The sequence below is a fragment of the Coenobita brevimanus genome, chromosome 47 (assembly GCF_032717465.1).
Source record: "Coenobita brevimanus isolate Jiangsu-jjx chromosome 47, ASM3271746v2, whole genome shotgun sequence".
In the NCBI taxonomy this organism is placed as follows: Eukaryota; Metazoa; Arthropoda; class Malacostraca; order Decapoda; family Coenobitidae; genus Coenobita; species Coenobita brevimanus.
The window spans coordinates 29,977,512-29,998,398 of record NC_137000.1 but is presented as its reverse complement, the minus strand read 5'-3'; the positions used below and the strand labels follow the sequence as shown (position 1 = coordinate 29,998,398).

The 20,887-nt window shown below is 42.2% G+C and overlaps 1 protein-coding gene across 2 annotated transcripts in view; it reads left to right on the top strand.

The window, feature by feature from the left end:
• Positions 1–20,887, top strand: part of LOC145399073 (protein phosphatase 1 regulatory subunit 14B) — a 273,182-nt gene that overhangs the window by 26,035 nt on the left and 226,260 nt on the right. The window lies entirely within an intron of this gene.

Here is a 20,887-nt window from a genome sequence, read left to right as displayed (position 1 = left end):
CGAATAAGGGTAATAGGATTTCCATTTCTTAAAAGCAATGATGAAAGGGATAAATTCGCCATGCGACATTTCCATTCCGTACTCGGCTCTGTCACAAGTACGATTATAAACAAAGGAGTACAAGGGAGTACAAAGGAAAGCAAACAGCAACAGACCTTATGATCCTTTCGAGGCTGTTTGTTACAGAGTAGACAATGACTACGAGATCTAACTCTACATGCTGAAGGATAAGGATAGTAAAGCAAGAAGGCTTCCCCCCGCCTCCAAACCCTCCAGTTAAAACTGGCAAGAAAAAGTGAGAAAAACCACCATGCAGCATGGAAAAACTGACGGAAATTTCGTAAGAAAGACTGAAAAGGAAAAGCTACATTCTATAATACATTATCTGTAAGTAAAATAAATAATTGAATAAATGAATAACTAATGCATGACACTATGTACGGGTACGTTGAGTGAACGGGGCGTCTGCGGATATAGCGTGGAATTTGCACAGTACACAGTGTGGATGTTCAGGGGTGGTGCGGCAGCCTTGCCTGGCGGTATTAAGGTAGGCAGCTGTCAGTCAGGCCCCAGCTCTGTTCATTCCACTGAGACTAGAACTTTCCCATGCAGGACAAGCACAAAAGTAACCTCCTGAAGCAGTGACCCCTGGTACTTTAAAAAAAAATCCCGATGGTGGCCACTTAACTAACAGGGACCCTCAGTGATCCACAGCCCATCACAGGTCGAAAGTATGAATAGTGACCGTTAACTCAGGGCTATCTGTGCATATCCTAGTCTGTGCATATACTATATTTGTATTTAATAAATTGATCCAGGCCCTAAAATACTAAAATAAAATAAAATAAAAAATTATACATACCTGTTTTATTCGGGAGTAAACATATTAAGCTGGGGGTTAGACAACAAATACTTATCCAGGCGACCTTTAAAGGTATGTACTGTTTTACAATTTACTACGTTGGAGCGCAATTTATTCCATATGTTTACAACTCTATTGAAGAAGAAATGCTTAGCTTCATGCGACTAGAATCGTTTGCCAAATATTTTATGCCCATTGCCTCTAGAGTAATTCGAGTGATCAACTGTGAAGTATTTGTCGGCAGCCATGTTATCATGTCCTTTGAGTATTTTGAATACTTGAATTACATCTCCTCGTATCCTCTGTTTAGTTAGGGAAAAGAAATTCAGGGCTTCTAAATGTTCCCCGTACAGTTTATTTCTCAGTCTAGGTATCGTCTTTGTCATCCTTCACTGCACTTTTTCAAGCTTTTCCGTATCATATTTATAATACAGTGACCAAAACTGAACGCAATACTCAAAGTGCGGGAATACTAAGGAATTATACAAAGTGAGGACAATATTATCGGATTTATATTCAAATGCTCTGCCTATGAATCCAGTCAATTTATTGGCTTTTTTCACAGCTTCTGTATATTGTTAGCTTGGTTTCAAATCGTTTGTTATTATAACTCCTAAATCTTTTTCATGGTTTACCCTGTCAAGTTGAACATTATACATTCTATAACTAGCTCTTGCATTTTTACTGCCAATGTTTAGCACTTTGCATTTATTAATACTGAAATCCATTTGCCAGACTTGGGCCCAGTTAAATAGATCAAGATCTCTCTGAATTGCCTGCCTTTGCAGTGCTGTATCTGCTCTGTTACCTATTTTAGTATCATCAGCAAATTTTGAAATCTTACAACACAGTCCTTTGTCAGTATCATTTCCATATATTAAGAAAAGAACAGGACCTAACACTGAACCCTGCAGCACTCCACTTGTAACGTTTATCCAATCTGACTCTTTTTCCATTTATTACAACTTTTTGCTTTTGTCTGGTGAGCCAATCTTCTACCAACCCGAGAACACTGCCGCTGAAACTGTGCCTTTAGCTTCGGAAGGAGTCTTTTGTGTAGAGCTTTGTCAGAAGCCTTTTGAAAATCGAGGTAGACCACATAAACAGGTTTAGTCTCGTCATACATGTTCAGTAAGTCATTGAAAAAGTCAAGCAGATTCTTGAGGCAAGAGGGATTATGACGAAGACCATGTTGCGAGTCTTTTATGAGATTGTATGTATCTAAGTGTTTCACGAACTTGTCTATGATAACAGTTTCAAGCAATTTGGAAACCACCAATTTTAAACTAATTGGGCAGCAGTTTTCTGGTTGGGCTCTGTTGCCCTTTTTGATTATTGGGGTTACATTAGCAAGCTTCCATTCATGTGGCAACTTACTGCTCTTAAGTGATAAGTTAAAAAGTTCAGATAAAGGCTTTGATATTTCATTCTGTAGTTCCTTCAGTACACATGGAGATATTTTCTCCAGTCCTGGTGTTTTATTCTCTTTTAACTTGTTTATTGCAAGCAGTACGTCACGATCGCTAACTGTAATGTCAGTGATTATGTTGCCCTATTCTATGGGAATGGGGGAAACAGTAGGAATCGTATGTACTGTATATTTTCTGTTGTAAATACCGACACGAAGAAAGTATTAAGAATTTTCGTCATCAGTGTGCTCTCCGTTATCTGTGATGAAGGGACCGATTGATGGAGTTATTACCTTTTTGCTTCTTATGTAACTGAAAAATTCTCTGGGATTTGATTTACTGATACTTGCAATATGTGCTTCAAGGTTTTTCTTACTGCATTTAATTAATTTCTTGGCATTTCGTCAAAGGGCATCGTATTCATTTTTGTCACTTTGCTCTTTGTGGTAGTATAATTCTTATATGCAAGATTTTTTTCTTCTATACAATATGTAATGTCGGAGTTCCACTATTCGGGTTTATAATTTTTGGCAGGCCTTCTGTTCTGCGTTGGAATCCATAACCTGATGGCACTGTTAAGAGTTTCTGTTAAAAAAAATTCCATGCATTATTGATATCTAAAGTTTTGACATTGGGTTGCCAGTCACCTGCACCTACAATTGCCTTTAATTTCTTAAAATGTGCTCTCTTTAAGTCAGGCACTTTCTCGCAACTGGCCCTGACACTGTCTTCACTGAATTTAATGTTAAATGTAACTATGCAATGATCACTTGTACTAAATTCTTCTCCTACAATAACATTATTCACTACATTTTCTGATGTAGCTAAGACAAGATCTAGGATGTTAGCTCCACTTGTCGGATAATTTACAAATTGATACGAAGAACTTTCCTGCAAGTTTGTATACAGGTCTAACCCTGTGTGTGAGGATAGGACCTCTGCCCTTTTTGGAACTGGTAAATTAAAATCACCAAATATCACAGTGCTTTGCATACAAGATAGTTCGGCAGTTTGATAGTAGATTTCATTATTGATATTGAGTGGCTGACCAGGTGGACGATAAATTTACCCAAGAGTGATTTGATGACAAGATTCATTTCTAAGCTGAATATAAATAGTGTCAATGTTTTCAATACATGGCTCGGTAATTTCAACTGGATGAGCCTGATTTAATATATAACAACACACCGTCCCCTGCTCGATTCTTCCTTTCACTACTAAAAATGTGATAGCCTGGTAAATTAAACTCTGCTAGAAAATCTCTTTGTTCAGTATCTTGCCACGATTCTGTTATACCAATTACATCATAATCTTCGGTAAAGACAAGGGCCTCTAAATCAGAAAATTTATTACGTAGACTATGCACATTTACAAGAATAGCTTTAATGTGTTTTCTTTTCCGATGTTGGGAGCTTTTTTCTTTACTTATTGATTTATCGGATTGTATGACATCTACGTTTGCCTCTCGTGATGCTTGTTTTTTCTCCAGAAAAAACATACAGCATCACATTCGCAAATAGTGTTCACTGCTCGTAAAACTGGTTCCAAGTGTCAATGAACTCAACTCCTTCCTGTAAGCCAAGTGACTTGACTCTGTTATTTATACTAAATGCTATTCTGAAGAAGGCATTCCCTGCATTAATCCTTGGTAGTATGCCTGAAATTAAAATATGGTTAGTTTTCTCCTTGCAGCGTCGGATCATCTTCCTGTACTTCTCCATCAGCTCCTTTGATTGGGTTCGCATGACATCATTGGTACCTGTATGAATGATAACAGGGCTGTCATTTTCTGCATTCTCAAAAATGTCATCCACAGCCTCTGTTACGTCATCTACTCCTGCACCTGGAATACAAAAACGCTTTCGTTTAGAGAGTGCTCTGCCGCAGAATTCCACCAACTGACCACGGATGATGGAGTTCCCCACAACCCGTGCTTCTTGGGGCTCTTCCTCTGCTTCTGTTAGAATCTGAAATTTATTGTAAGTGGTTACTGGAATGATGCTCCTTTTTCTTACAAGCGTGGCACCATTCCGCACTGGCTGGAACTCTTTCTGTACGGTGGGGGAAGAAGTAACTAGCCTACAGTGGGAGGAGGATGGTCAATCTGGACAGCATTTGGCCGAGCAGTGGGACAGTCATCCACAGTGTGTCCAACGTTGCTTGCAATGAGCTCCTCCAGCACATCAACTTTATGGGTCAGGCTGTTAATTTTATTTGTGGCATCGGTCACCTTGTCTTCCAAGCTCTGACGTAGTTTGCACATTCTGCAAAGAAAGGAACGAGACTGGCAGGGTGTGTTGGTGATGGGATGACTTGGTTGCGTGATGTTGACAATAAGAACAGTCAGCAAAATGACGAAGTTTGTTTGCACAGTGGCTCAACGCAGACCAGCACCCATTCATGAAACAAGTGAAAGGATGGGCCAGGTTTCCATCAAAGATGGACGCCAAACGTTGTAGGCTGTGGGAGACTCGATGTAGAAGAGACGTTGAGTGGAGAGCAACGAGGAAAACATGTACATTGCTCCGTCAGCGAATTATAAAATATGGCAAAATTTGTGCATGAAAGCATTTCTCCAATTATTTACCATGTTATAGTCTTACACCAATTATATGGGCTGTTTATTGAATAGTAAATTGTATGTAGAAATTAATTTCATGGAGATGATGGTTCCTGTTTTACGTTTTTTTTTTTCTTCTTCTAATGCCACTTACACACCAATAGCATGATTGTCAAAGGCATTTGAAAAGTTTTGTAATTTGAGGAAACTACAGAAAAGCGCATAGGAAAATTTATCTTTGAAACCCGCTAAACATGTTTCTGGGAGAATTTCACAGACTTCCACCAGATGGCAGGACCACTCAGTGCTCTGGCCCATTATCGCAAATGAGATGTGGTAATGAAGTGTTGAACGTGAGGAAATAGGAAAATTAATAAAACGGGCGTGAGATGATGACACGCCTAATAAAAGAAATAACCGGGAATGTATTGTGTTTATAAGACAGTAAAAAAAGATGGGTGGGGTGGGGGGGAATTTGCTGGATATAAGCTATGGAAGAGTGTTAAAAAAAAAAAAGAAAAAAGTGATTAATGGAGGGAGCGGGGACATGGCATTAAGACAGCGAGGTGTGTAAATAAAGAAATCAATACAGTAAATAATTAACTAAATTAGTAACCATATCTTCTGGTAGCTGCCATTTAAAGTTTTCCGTTTTTGTGCCGTCTGTGGTTTGGGATTTCTAAGAAATTATTCTGATGAAGATGGTGTTGTTAGTGTTGAAGGTGTATGTGAGAGAGAGAGAGAGAGAGAGAGAGAGAGAGAGAGAGAGAGAGAGAGATCAATTTCCCCTCACTTCAGCCTCACAAAATCATCCACTTGAGACGTGCTTGAGGCGAGGTTAGCTTGGGTTATGTGGTGGTGGTGTTTGTGGCTGTGGTGGTAGTGGTGTTATAGTGATGGTGATTTGGACTGTGGTGGTGTCATAGTGGTGAAGGCCTGATTTGTGATGGTGTTTTGTAGTGGAGGTGTATGGTGGTGGTCGTGCTGGTGGTGGTGGTGATAGTGAAAGTCTGGTCTGTGGTGGTGGTGGTGAAGGCCGGGTCCCAGCAGCGTGTGGGAGTGTCGGCCCGGCAACACTGCGACCCTGGTAGCCTAGCGACGTGTGGTCAGGTGGTGGTGACCTTTGTGGTGCTGCAGGTGGTGCTGCTGGTGACTGGGTGTGGTGATGACAGTGGGGGGTAGTGATGGCGGTTTGGGAGGAATTTTTGGTGACGGCAGATTTGGTGAAAGACGGAGAAAATGACCATTGTAGTGATGGTGAAGTTATGGTCAGCGGGGTAAAGAGAAACAATGATGTGTGTGTGGTGATGGGAACATGTGGTGATGGCAGCTTCAGGTTTCGTGAGAGAGAGAGAGAGAGATAGAGAGAGAGAGAGAGAGTCATTAGTAGGGCGGTGTAGTGATGTCAGTTGTGTTGTAGTGGTAAATTTGGTGGTGTAGCGATGTCAGTGATGAGGGATGTCTGATGCGGTGATGTGTGGATGTCAAGTTCGGCGTATGGTTTATTAAATTGTGGTGATGATGTTGAGGTTGTGAGGTATTGTGAACTTCCGTGATGTACGTATATAGTGATGTAATAACTGTGCTAACTGATATGTGGTGAGATCGTGTGTTGGCTGATAGTGTAACATCGGTATTTGGGTAGCTGTGGTAACCTGTTTGTTTTGATGTCACATGCCCTTTGTTGGTGTACTGGTAATGTGGCAAGTTGGTAATGTATGATTGTCGTGGGGTTAGCAAATGGTGTGGCGTGGTGGATAATACTGACATTTGGTTTAAGCTGCGGTTTGATTCTGTGTGAAATCCTGGTATCAGAGTATGTTATCGTGCAACTGAGTCAGGTGCAGCAGCTTTGGTTTTAACGTTTTGTGAGGATACCTGAGAAAGACGACTTCACGTGGTGGTGCTCGTATAACCAGATGACTCCACCGCCTTGTATACAAACGCCCTTCATTTCCTTCTTCCCTTGAAGGAGGAGGATGGACTGCAGGAAAAGAGCACCTTCAGTCTGCAGTCCACTGGGTTCACGTTCACATGAGCCTTGGATCGAAACAGCATCAACTCTTTATTTGGTCGGGGTTTCCTTAAGCGGAGTAAAATCGTGTATAGTGGTAGACAGAAAAAAATACCGAAGTCAGACCTTGGCCTAGAAAGGAGCGATGTGACGAGGTGTGTGTGTGTGTGTGTGTGTGTGTGTGTGTGTGTGTGTGTGTGTGTGTGTGTGTGTGTGTGTTTTGCGATGAAATACTGGGCTCGGATGGAATTTGCTAGAAGGCTGTAGTTCGTCCATCTTAACTGGGCGGAGGTTTTCGTCATTTTGCACTTCATCGTGACGAGCACTTTATCATGACTAGCATCATATTATAGTGTCAGTCTCTTGCTACAACTCGGCATTTAAATTGTAAAAATAGCAGTTATAGGACAAGTTAAAGTAGGCAAAATACAGTGAGGTTGTGTTAATTCCTTCTTCTTAGCATAACTTGTGATCGTAGTGTGGTATGGAGTGGTGTGGTGTAGTGGTATAGATGGGTGTAGGGTGGTGTAGTGGTGTGGTGTAGTGGTATAGATGGGTGTAGGGTGGTGTAGTGGTGTGGTGTAGTGGTATAGATGGGTGTAGGGTGGTGTAGTGGTATAGATGGGTGTAGGGTGGTGTAGTGGTATAGATGGGTGTAGGGTGGTGTAGTGGTGTGATGGCATAGAAGAGTGGTATGGGGAGGACTGGAGTGGTGTGATGACCTTTCTTGGTGGTGGTTTGTATATATATATTGCCACAACTGCCACATCCTCAGAAGCTCAGGCTTATCCGGATCTAGGCTACCACACACACACACACACACACACACACACACACACGTGACACTGGGACAGTTTGTTTACATTTCCCTCCAGCCTTCACCCTGTAAAAACTCGAGTCATCCTCCTCCTGTCATAATTTCTCTCTCTCTCTCTCTCTCTCTCTCTCTCTTCTTATATGCCTCAAACATCCCTCACCTTTACCCTCGTCAAACTTTTTCCTCCTCTCTCTCCACCACCTGTCTCTCTCGCTTCCTTCCTCATTCTTCGTTTCCTCTCAGCCTCCCTAACTAGCTACCACTCCCTCTCTCATAACTCTTCCTCCTCCTTCTCCTCTTCTTCCTCCTCCTCCTCCTCCTCCTCCTCCTCCTCATCCTCCTCATCATCATCATCATCATCATCATCATCATCTTTATCGCCGCTCCTCCTCCTAATTCTTTCTCCTCCTCTTCCTCCTCTCCTCGTCGCCTTACCTCGTCCTCCTCCTCCTCCCCCTTCTCATGGTAGCACCTCTTGACTTTCATGTTTTTGCCGTCAGGAGGGTGCCATTAACGCGTCGCTGGGCCCTCTCCCACACCTGCCCTCGCCTCACACCTGCCTAACCTGGAATCGATACACCTGACTACACCTCCACACACCTGAATTCTTAAAACGCCTGAAACACTTGACTTCACCTCCACACACCTGACTACTTAAGAAACTTGATACACCTGGATTCACCTCAACACACCTGACTCCACCGCCACACACCTGACCACCTCCACACACCTGACTCCACCGCCACACACCTGACCACCTCCACACACCTGACTCCATCCCCACACACCTGACTCCTCCGACGCACACCTGACTCCTCCGACGCACACCTGACTTCTGACGACACCCGATCCATCTGAAAAGCTTCTCTGGACGCTTTTGAAGATTTACATTCACCTGATGGTTCAACACGAATGATGTCTGAAGTCTGGGTCTCAGGGTTTCTGAAGTTGTGCTACGCTTCTACTCTAGCACATTTGTATCACAGCGGCTCGGGATTTGTAACACCACCATTTCTGCATGTACAGTTGTGTGTGTGCCAAATCTGCAGCTGTGCTTTCTTATGTGTGTGTGTGTGTGTGTGTGTGTGTGTTTAATCAACATTTTTGCCTTTAGCGTTGTGTGTGCGCCAAATCTACAAGTGTTATCTCTCTCTCTCTCTCTCTCTCTCTCTCTCTCTCTCTCTCTTTTTATCAACATTTCTGCCTCTAGCTTTGTTTGTGCGCCAGATTTGCAATTGTTCTTTCTCTCCTTTTTTTTTTTTTTTTTTTTAAATATCGCCCCTGAAATTTTCGTTCCCATATCGGAATAAATATTACTAATGGAAGGCACAAGCTTTAAGACAGGCTGGTCCATACATAGCACTTCACTTCCACTCCTTCCGGTGATTTCTCGTGTGTTGTACTGCCACACCCATCCCCACACCAGCCGACAGAGCCGTCCCCGTAACACAGGATATTTCAAGATGAGTTTCTGGTGGGACGCTATTTATGTACCTCCCGATATGAGTCTAAAATGCACATCAGCCAAGCGATTTTGTATGTGTGTGTGTGTGTGTGTGTGTGTGTGTGTGTGTGTGTGTGTGTGTGTGTGTGTGTGTGTGTGTGTGTGTGTGTGTGTGCCTCTCTCTTACAATCCTGAGTGGGCTCCTGAGTGCACGGTAATTAAGGTTAATACACAGGTGCCTGCAAGGTAATACACTTAATGCAGGTAGATGAAGTTTTATGGGCACGCCGACTACCATTTACTCCTGCGTTGGTCATCATCCGTAACACGTTTCTTGGCAATACAGACAGATTAACGTGCAAGGGGAAACTATTATATGCCTGTCTGTCTGTTTATATCCCCCCTCCTCTCTCTCTCTCTCTCTCTCTCTCTCTCTCTCTCTCTCTCTCTCTCTCTCTTCCTGCACATACCCACACAACTGTTTTTCTTCTTTTTTCTTTGTCTCATGCACTGCCCACCCATCTCTCTCTCTCTCTCTCTCTCTCTCTCCCCCTAATTGTTCCTGCTTGACTCCTAAATTTTTGCTCACTATTTTGACCACACCAAATTGCCTCATTCTGCCAAAACTATGACCCTTTCCCACGACAGCTAGGAACCGAAGCTAATTATCGCCTGCTATTTTAAAAGTTCAGTGTGGTGGCTTGAAGAGAGAGAGAGAGAGAGAGAGAGAGAGAGAGAGAGAGAAAGAGGTTGATCCGAGAAACGTTTAATCTCAAAACAAGGTAAGCTTTACCTAGATAAAGCCAATGTGTGTGTGTGTGTGTGTGTGAGAGAGAGAGAGAGAGAGAGAGAGAGAGGTTGATCCGAGAAACGTTTAATCCCAGAACAAGGTAAGCTGTACCTGGATAAAGCCAACGTGAGAGAGAGAGAGAGAGAGAGAGAGAGAGAGAGAGAGAGAGAGAGAGATTATTCTTACGACTAATAATACTGTACCTGATTTAGTGTGGACAGTGTAGCCTATGTAGGGGACAATAACAGATACAGAATCATTTTATTTTTTGTCATAACTTTATATATGTGTTTTTCCAGGAAGATCTTAAGATAGGGGAAGATTTGGCACCCTCTTTTCGTATCCCTCCTGCGAAAAAGACCTTAAAGTTACAACAGACTCTTCATTGACCCTAAGTTTGTGAACCCTGGCCTTGTGCATGGGAAAAATGGAATAGGGAAACTGAAGGATGGGGGACTTGGAGGGAAAAGGAAGAATTTGAGAAGTGAATAGAGGAAGAAGAAGAGGATGAGGAGGAGGAGGAGGAGTAAAGGGGATTAATATCTTCACTCTGAGGACCTATTTTGTGTGGCAGTTGTATCGCCAGACGATTTTATTCAGCATTGACTATAGATTTTTCAAAAGGGGAGGAGTTAGATATTGCCTTCATTAACCCCTTTATTTCTAAGGTTTCTCTCGTAAAATATTTATGATTTTACGACAGAAGGAAGAATACGGTGAAAGTGACGTCCACGGGCTGAAAGGGTTAAGAAGGATGATGCTAAGTGCTTAGAAGAGAAAATAGTCGGTAGCAAGGAAGGAATGTTGGCTTGAGAGGGGAAATATTTTGGTCACTGGGTAAGAGAGTGGAAGTGTGTGTGTGTGTGTGTGTGTGTGTGTGTTTAGAGTAGAAGAGTGAGAGACAAAGGCAAACGAGAGGAAGGAAACAAAGAGTTGTGAGAGGGAGTAAGAGAGTTGGAGCAGAGAACTGGAGTGTATGTGTGTGAAGGAGTTTAGTGGAAGGAGAGAGAGAGAGAGAGAGAGAGAGAGAGAGAGAGAGAGAGAGAGAGTTATGAGGAAGTGTGAGAGTTGTAGCCTGTAGAAGCCTCAGTTTATGGTACCTTACCCCTCACGACCCTCCACCACCACCACCACCACACCTCTCAAGCTGATGTTGTTTTTGTTGCTGATCACTTGTTTTGGCCCTGTTTTGTTGGGGTGTTTGTGCTGTTGTTGTTGTTTTGGTGGTGGTGGTGGATGTGCTTCCTTTTCTTGTTGTTTTGGTGGTGATGATGGTGCTTTGGTGGTGATGGTGGTGATTTTTTTTTATGGTGTTCTTGCTTTGGTGTGGCTTTGTTTTGATGGTGCCCTGGGTGTAGTGTCGTCGTCGTCGTCTTTGTTGTTGTTGTCGTTCTTATTGACACTGTTGTTGTTGTGTATTTCCTAGGCTAATCAAGCGTGATAGAACACAAGGTCCATTGTGGGGTGGCTTTGTGTGGAGTTACATCTTGTGTCCTCTTAAATAATCCACTGTATCCTTCCACCATCACATTTGCAGCATAGCCTTTGTACTGTTAGATTATTATTATTAATATTATTATTATTATTATTATTATTATTTATTATTATTATTATTTAGTAAAGCGGGGACTTCTCGTTGTCGAAAAATTAGTCTCTTCACCACGATGACGTTTTTATTATTATTTTTTATTTGTTTACTTGCTTACTCACTTTCATTCATTCTTTACTTTCTTTCTTTATTTGTTACTGCCATCTTACACCACAATTCAGCTTAGAGAAAAACCCGTGTTGAGCGGGTTTGTTAAAGACTTAATCGTCTGGTTTAATAAGTCGCTCTTAAATTGAAATCGTCTGAAATAAATCCTCTGAAAATAAAGCAAACGTTATCGAGGGAAGTTAACCTCATTTATTCCGTGGCGTCTTTTTTTGTTTTTTCATAATTTTCTTTGTTTTTAGTGATTTTATTCATTTTTTTTTTTTTTTTTCAAACTGGTGGTGTTAGATTAAAGCCTCATTAACCATATCGGTATTAGGACGATCTTCTAACCTTAATAATAATAACAATAATAATAATAATAATAATAAATAAATAAATAAATAAGGAAAAATAAAATAAAATTCTTTGGCTCAAATGCTGCCTGGGTGTCAAGACCATGTATTGTATTTATAAACTCTCTTAAGGTCCATTTGTGTACTGTATTAAGATTGTTTATATGTATGTTTGTCCTCACTCGCACATCTGCCATACACGTCACAAGAGGCTGTATTAAAGTGATAAAATGCGAAAAATAGGACGATGTATAATGAAACTTAACTGTTATAGAGTCAGTTTCATCGTTATAATTGGTTGAGATCTTTTATAAATATGAGTCCTGAAGTAATATTTTTTTCTACTCTATGTGAGAAGAATATTAATGAACATTGCGACACTTCTTTATTTTCTTGCGTGTGTGTGTGTGTGTGTGTGTGTTTTACTTTCCTGACATAGCTACCCTTCCCCCATCCACGCAGGCCCAAGCTTTCCTCTGTAAAACTTCTCCACTTTCCTGCGTCCATCTCTCATCCACCCAGTTCCACTTTTTCTGTCAAACGTTTCTCCACTTCCTTTCTGCCTCCACCTTTCATCCACTCCAGGCCCAGGCCTTTCTCTACAACACCATACTCCGCTTCATCCACCTCTCTTCCACCCAGTCCCAAGCTCCACCCCAAGACCTCCTCCGTATCTCTCATATCCCCACCCTTCTCTCCATCCTTCATCTCTCCCTCCACTCTGAAAAATACTCCTACTTTTCATCTCTCCTGTTCTCTTCTCAAGCCCTCCTCTGTATACCTCCTCCACTTCATTTTTCTCTCCACTCATTCCAAGGCTTTCCTCGGCATCTCTCTATCCGTCATTTCCCCCTCCACTCCATGCCAGTCGCCCTCATTTCACTACTCCATCCACATCTGCACTTCCTCTCTCCCTTCGCTCCTTATCCACACCATCCTAGCTCTCTTCATTTCTCCGTCTCCTCATCTTTCATTTCCATCTCAGCTCTGCTCCGCAAAACATCCCTCCACTTCGTCCCTCCCTCCACTTTTTCTTAAATCCTTCTCGGTAAAACTCCTCCTCCACTTCAACTCTCTCCATCCATCCCAAATCCCCCTGCGAAAAACTCTCCCTCCACTTTATCCCTCCAGTTTCAGTTTTTCTTTTCCTCCTGAAGTTTGTGTCTTGAGAATTAGTGCCACCTTTTACGGCGTCGCGTTTTTGTGTAGCCTAGTGTGTGTGTAATGTGTGTGTGTGTGTGTGTGTGTGTGTGTGTGTGTGTGTGTGTGTGTGTGTTTCCCCCCCCACACACACACTGATACTAGGCTGTGGTGTACCGTGTTTTTGTTGTTGTTGGTGGTGGTGGTGGTGGTGGTGGTGGTGGTGATGATGATGATGATGGTAATAATGATGATGGTGATATTGTGTGTGTTTTTTATTGTTATTTAGGGCACTTCGTGATGGTAGGCTTTGTGGTACCGTATATGATGAGGGAGATCCTGTTATTGAGCCCACAATAACCACTTCTGACCAGAAAATCGAAACAATGATTTTTGCACATTTTCGCGTGTCCCAATTTCCGACAATTTCGCGCCGTTGCGTCACCATTTTTATTTTTTCTGACACTCCCAGGACTTACCTCGACCTAATGCAAAAAGAATTAGGTCGATGTCCGTTATATACCTTTGCGTGAAAGAAACGATCAAACGCACAGACAGACACACATACATAGCTTGACTTTATAATTTAGATGTCGTCTTTAGGTCTACGGTACATCTTAAATCTGTCTAGCCTTTATCTGTCTGTCTGCGTATCTGTTTTATCCATCTGTCTTGCATGACCTCGCATCCCGTGAGGTGGAAATTGGACAAAAAGAACCTCCAAGCGTGTGTCCCCATCATATGTGCAGGAATCAGACTGTAAACACCCAAACAGAACTCAGGCTGTCATGTTTGTCCCTAGATTTGGTCCCCATTGTCAAGAATAGTATTGGAATCTTGAACCTCGCCAGACCACCTGAAGGTTACCCCCGTCAGGCCGCGGAAGACCCTACGACCACACAGTAAATAAACTTTTCCATAGTGAAGCCTTTTGACGGCGCTGTTATAGCCTTCCTTCTTGGCAGTCTTCCTTCTAAGCCCCCTTCCCCCATCTCTTTCTTCCTTGTCTTTATTTATTTCTCAATGCCCTGGTGTCTCCCTCTTGCTATTGTTTCTGTCTTTCATCTCAGTGTTCTTCCTTTTCTCTATATCTGTCTCTTAGTATTTGTCCAATCCCCTTCCTAGTCTCACTTCCTTCTTCCAGCCTCCTTCCTAAATCTCTTTCTTCTTCTCCTTTACTGCTTTCATCTTAGTGCTTCTTCTTTTGCATCTGCCACTTTCTTTCGATAACATTCTCCCACGTATCCAGACTGAATTCTTTTGAGAGGAGTCTTTTTCCCACGTCATGACTATTTTCTTTTTTTGTTCTGTCAGTCTTCCTCTTACTTCTACTGTTTATTCCTCTTTCTCACCTGTCTTCTCTTTCCCCTGTCTCTTTTTTCTCTTATATCTTTCTTCCTTCACTCGTTTATTCCCTCTTCCCAGCACTCTTCCCCCTTCTCCCCCTTCATTTTTCCTCTTCAGTTCGTCCTTAATTTTTCATGTCAGTCCATTTTTCAAGCTTTTCTTCATCTGATCCCATTTTTCTTTTTCTTTCTTTTTCTTTATTTCTTGGTCGGGTTGGGAGGACCATTTTTTTTTTTTTTTTTTTTTTGGTACACATGTATTGTCTTTTTTTTATTTTTTTTTTATTTTTGCCTCGTACTTTTCATTTCTGTCTGCTTTAAAATCTCTCTCTCTCTCTCTCTCTCTCTCTCTCTCTCTCTCTCTCTCTCTCTCTCTCTCTCTCTCTCACCATCCATCTGTCTATCTCTTTCGAATGTCCATCTATCCATCCATTTGTCTCATCATGCCATCTACCTATCTGTCTGTCTGTATCCATTTATCTATCTATCCATCCTTTTACCATGGGCGACTTCACGTCTGAGAGAGTTCAGAAGTGCTGATCAACTTCCTTGCTGACGAAAAGAAAAGAAAAAAAAAAGTTTCCCAGCAAAGTAAGGAACATTCGCCCCTGACGTGACCAAAATAATCACTCAGTTTCATTTTCTTCGCACTTGTCCATAAAGTTTCATTGATCATATATATAGATTAAGTTTATATTAACACTCCCTGGTTCCTTTGACTCTAAGCTTAATAAAATCGTATGGCGTTTGCTAGAAAAGAATGCTAGAATTTGGGTACCAAAAAAGTGTAAATGAATAGATTCTTTCTCTTGATGTAGCTAGTTGTTTCTATTATTATTATTATTATTATTATTATTAATATTTTTAGCTGTAGTAGTAGTAGTAGTAGCAATGGTGGTAATGGTGGTGGTGGTGGTAGTAGTAATATAGTAATAGTAGGGGTAGAAGTAATTTCATCATCTTTATTAGTTATCTTCCTTTACCATCCTTATTGCACACTACGCTCTTGGCTTCCTATATTGACCCGATATGTCTCTGCTCCATATTTTTCAGTGTGGTTTATTGCCAACGTCGAACTGGCAGCTGTGACATCCTTTGACGAGATGACAGGCCAAAGTGCTCTGCGATTTAGTTCTTATATGACACACTCGTTTGTCAGGTGTGTGTGTGTGTGTGTGTGTGTGTGTGTGTGTGTGTGTGTGTGTGTGTGTGTGTTTTAGCCGTCCTTTTATACCTGTCTAAAGAATTACGATGTTGTGGTGGAGGAGGGGAAGAGACGAGTGTCCTAAGTTAATGCCAAGATGAGAGAGAGAGAGAACCCAGGGTAAATAAAGATGAAGAGGGTGGCGAATTTCTTTGTGTGGAGAATGTTTGCGTCTGTGTGTGGGAGGGGGGATATGTGTGCGTGTGGGTGGGTGGGTGTGAGGGGGGGAAGTGTGTGGGGGAGGGGGTTGTGTGTGTATTCGGGGGATGTTTTAGCTGTGAATGTACCGTACGTTTGTACTTTGGCGTTCTTTTGTGTTTTGCGTTTGGAATTACGTCAGGACGATGAGAGAGAGAGAGAGAGAGAATGACGAAAGGAGGATGTCATAAGTTTTTACAGGGTGAAGGCTGGAGAGAAATGTAAACAAACGGTCCCAGTGTCACGTGTGTGTGTGTGTGTGTGTGTGTGTGTGTGTGTGTGTGTGTGTGTGTGTGTGTGTGTGCGTGCGTGTGTGCGCGCGCGCGCGCTCTGTGTATGACTATATATGTTTCTTTCTCCTGATACCTGAAGGCAGATGACTTTGATTTTTCCACTGTGAAGGGTATAGGTGAATGTAAACAGACTGGTGTGGGTGTCACGTGGTGCTGTCCTTGATGTGTTGACATTTGCTACACTCCTGGCTTGTCCGCACATGTGTCTGTTTTTAGTCTGTATGTGTGTGTGCGGTTGTGTCGGTGTCCCTGTGTGTGTGTGTGTGTGTGTGTGTGTGTGTTTTCTACTGTATGATTATTGTGTGGGTTTCTTTGTTTCATTGCGCGGTGTTGTTTTACTGAATTTTAGGAAGGGTATGAGAGAGAGACAGAGGAAGAGAGAGATACATACGCAGACACACATACACAGCTAAAACAAACAGTTCACACACACACACACACACACACACACACACACACACACACACACACACACACACACACACACACACACACACACACACACACACACACACACACACACACACACACACACACTTACTTACTTACTGGCTACCCTCCATAATCAGCACCAGTACAAATGTCAAGTCCTGAATCATTACAACTTACCAAGAAAGATATAGGTGAGCAAGTGGAAGGGGTCTCTCTCTCTCTCTCTCTCTCTCTCTCTCTCAGATAAGCAACACCACACCCAACCAACGCTGCTATACTTAGACACCCTGGGATAACATAGTCGTGTGTGTGTGTGTGTGTGTTTAAGTAGCCTGAGAATCGTGACGTGTTTGCCTTAGTGAGGATTTTGCTGTCTGCCCAACAGTAGTCTCTGATCGTATTAAATAAGGAAAAATACGACGTTATGGATTTGCATTTTTGGAAGGAGTTTTAATCTCTCTCTCTCTCTCTCTCTCTCTCTCTCAATTCAGACGATTTTATTCAGTTGAGATGGAAGTTGTTAGAATTGGATAAGTTAATTTTGCCTTCATTAATAAACTCCAACGATTTTTCACATATAAACCCTTACACATTCAGTCCGGTTGGAGCACCTTAACCCACTAAACCACTAGACATCATTTGACTATATGGTTACCACCCAGCGTAGTGAAATATTTCTTAGTTTACACGGTATTCTCCTCAGCTCCATTAATTCCTTTAGTGTTAACATGATAAATAGGCTAAATAAATAAATAAAATCGCCATATAATTCTACGGGTATAGTTAACTATAGATAAAATTGTACTGATATTTTCTCTTCTTAAATCTCTTGTTTTGAATCTCATTTTTTTTTCCTGGCATAATTTTTTTTTTCATTTGAGTGTGTAATCAGTGCCATATATTAACCCCCTAGTGATCAGAACAGCTCTAGTATTCTTTTTGTAGGCAGTGACAAGCTATTTTTTTTTTTTTTTTTCTAATGTGAGCGAGGCCCAGATTTTCGTCCTTTTTGTGGCTTGTTTCACGTCCCTCAGTTGCAGAAAAAGACAATGTTATGGCGGCACACCCTTTCCACAGCACTTCTTTGTGACTAGCGCTGTGAGTGTTAATTTACTGTTACAACTCAGTATTAAAGATGGAGAGAGGGCGATTTTAGGCCAGGGTAAAATGAAAAGAGTGTAGTATTTTCTTCCTGCCCGCGTCATACGTTTATATATAGCCCATTGAGTCGTGCATACCTGAAAGCAGACGATTTTATTTACTTGAGTGGGTCATAGGAGCCTGAGAGTGTTAATATGGTCTAAATCAACCCCCTCAATATCCGGGGAACACTGGCATTCTATTTCATCTACCGCCAGACGATTTTTTTCAGCTGAGAGTGAGTAGTAGGAGTTTGAGTGTTAGCCTACCCCCTTCCGCATACCGTCTGTAATTATTCCCACATTTCCGTCCCTAATAACCTTCCTTCTACGGTAATTACTTCCCCCTAAGTACGTCCCACACCACCTGACACAGTCCCCCATTAGCATAATTCACTTCCTCACTCCTTATTTTGATTTTTCACCCTTTTGTGTCTAGTGACGTATTTTGCTTATTTTTGTTAACTCGCAAATAAGTTCTTCATTTTACGGGAGGCTTTATGATGTGAATGAGTAAGAGAACCATCGAATTCAGTAAGAGAAATACCTAATTATTCTTAAGCTGAAAAAAAATAAAAAGTTTAAAAAATAAGCGTAGTAATATGTCATCGAACTGAAGGGGTTCATGTACCTCAATGTGATAGACACACACACACACACACACACACACACACACACACACACACACACACACACACACACACACACACACACACACACACACACACACACACACACACACGTCGTTCTTCTGGGGGTTATCGCATTTTTCCTCCCTCATTCTGTACCCCCATTCAATTTCTTATTTTTTTTTTTTTCTTCAACCAGAGCATGTATTTGTTTTATCCTCCTTATCTCCAGACGATTTTATTCAGCTTAATTGAGGGGGTTAAATATAGCTTTTATTATCCCCATTACAAGTAAGAATAAAACCGTCTGTTGGCAGCAAGGGTAAGCTGTTAAGTACGTCATTGTAGTGAAGTTAACCCTCTCATGGGCGAGACAACTCTAGTATTGTTTTTTATTTACCTGAGTCATAGAAGCTGGGTGTTAATTAGGCCACCTTCCCTTTTCCTGTGGATATATCCTGTGTGTGTGTGTGTGAGAGAGAGAGAGAGAGAGAGAGAGAGAGAGAGAGAGACCAAAGACCGTATTCTCCTAGGTTAAGACGGCTCCTTAACATCTTTTCCTTGCCAGTTCATTTTTTTAGGCCATCTTGCACTTTAATAATATTCTGTATTAGGCTACCTATGCAATCCACGTCCTTATAAGCAAAAAACCAGCATGCAGGAAAATAATAAGATATGTAAAAGACAGCATTAAGAAAGAGAGAGTAGAAAGTCTGCCAAGCTGTCTAGAATACCATCCAACTTCATACGTGTTCTCTCAGCCTAGTGACAGCCTAGAGAGTAACCCAATCCCCAGGCTACCCCGGCCGGCTGTCACTCAAGCCTCGGTGGTGGGCGCGGCTGTAACTTCTCTGTAACATCACCGTACCTCGTTTGTGTCGGTCTCTGTAGCTGTGTGTGTTCCTCGTTGGTCTCGGTCGCTGTGGCTGTGTGCCTCGTCTGTCTCGATCTCTGTTGCTATATTTGTTACTCGTTTGTCTCGGTCTCTTTAGCTGTCAGTTCTAACCCACTCCTCCCGCCCCTTCAATTATTATCTTTCTTTCAGACGCCAGTTTTCGTCTTCCTTCCTCACACTTTCCTCCTCCGTCGTCTCCTCAGCTCCCCTTCCCCTTTTTTTCTGGTAACTCAATTTCTGTGTTACTTCTAGTCCACTCCTCTAGCCTGTCTGTTTGTTATCTGTCCTCAAGACTTTATTTTCATCATCTTATCCTATCCCTTACCCATCAGCCACTGTCGTCTGTACTCTCATTTGCTTTTGTTTGATAATCCAGCTCCTCTGTAGATGTCATTTCCAATCCACTCTCCATCCTACCATTCTTTATCTTTCTTCCAGACAATACTTATCATCTTCTTCATGTTCTTATCATATCCTTCAGCCTGGTATCACTTGTCCCCTTCTCTAGCCCCCCTTGTGTCTGTCTAGTAATGTAACTTGTCTTTATGTGACTTTCAACCCACTCCTGTTCCTTACCATTAATATATTTCATCCAGGTCCTTGTTATTTTTATTTTAAAGTATTTTTTTATTTTAAATTTTGTCCCTCATCTTTTTATACCTAGTCTTCTCCTCGACCCTCATTTGTTTCTGTCATGTAACCCAGTTTCTATGTATGTAATTTTCAACCCTCTCCTCCTCCCCCACCATTTATTACCAGTATCTTTCCTGCAGAACCCACTTGCCTATTTTTCATCCTATCCCTCATCCTTCCATCCTTAATCCCCACTTATATTTTCCTGTCTCTTCTATCCCTTCCATCCTTTATCCTATCCTCTGGCCTCGTTCGTCTCTGTCTTGTAACGCAATTTCTCTTTATATTGATTCCAACCCTCTCCTTCCTCCCGTCCCTCCATTTATTATCTTTCCTGTAGACCCCAGGTGTATTCTCCTCTACCTATCCCTTACCTTTACCTACCCTATCCTCTCCCGTATTGCCCCACCCGTCTACCCCATCCTTGCCTCCCTTATCGTATCTGCCATCTTTTACCTCCCTCTCCCTCATCATTACCACTTAACCTATCCCTCACTCCTTCTTCCATCTGTGCCTCCCTCTCTTTAACCGCCTTACCTTTATTCCCACTATGTACTCTCCCTCACCTGTTTCCCCAGTTTTTCCCTCACCCAAGTCTCCCTTACCTCTTTCCCTCTCCATCACCCCTACTTATTCTACCCTCTCGTCTAGCCTGCCTGACTGCTTCTACCTCGATTAAACAGTACATTCTTTCCTGTCTCTCCTGCCTTATATTGCTGTTCCTTCCATTCTCCTGCACCTCTGTCCTTATATTCTTCTCACTCCTCCCTTATACTACTATCTCCACTTTTCCCTTTCTCTCCCTCACCCCCTACCTCTGCCTGCGTCTCCCTTACCCCTCTGCATCTCCCTTCCTCTCCCAATCGTTCCTGCTTCTTACAGTCTTACCCATACCCCACCTTACCTTGGACTTTCCCCACCCCTAACTCCCTCCGTCTCCCCTTATCCCTCCCCATCTCCTTTCCTTTCCCCACCTTTCCTCCCCAACCCTGCCGCTTCTCACAATCTTCTCCCTCACCCCACCTCACCTCGA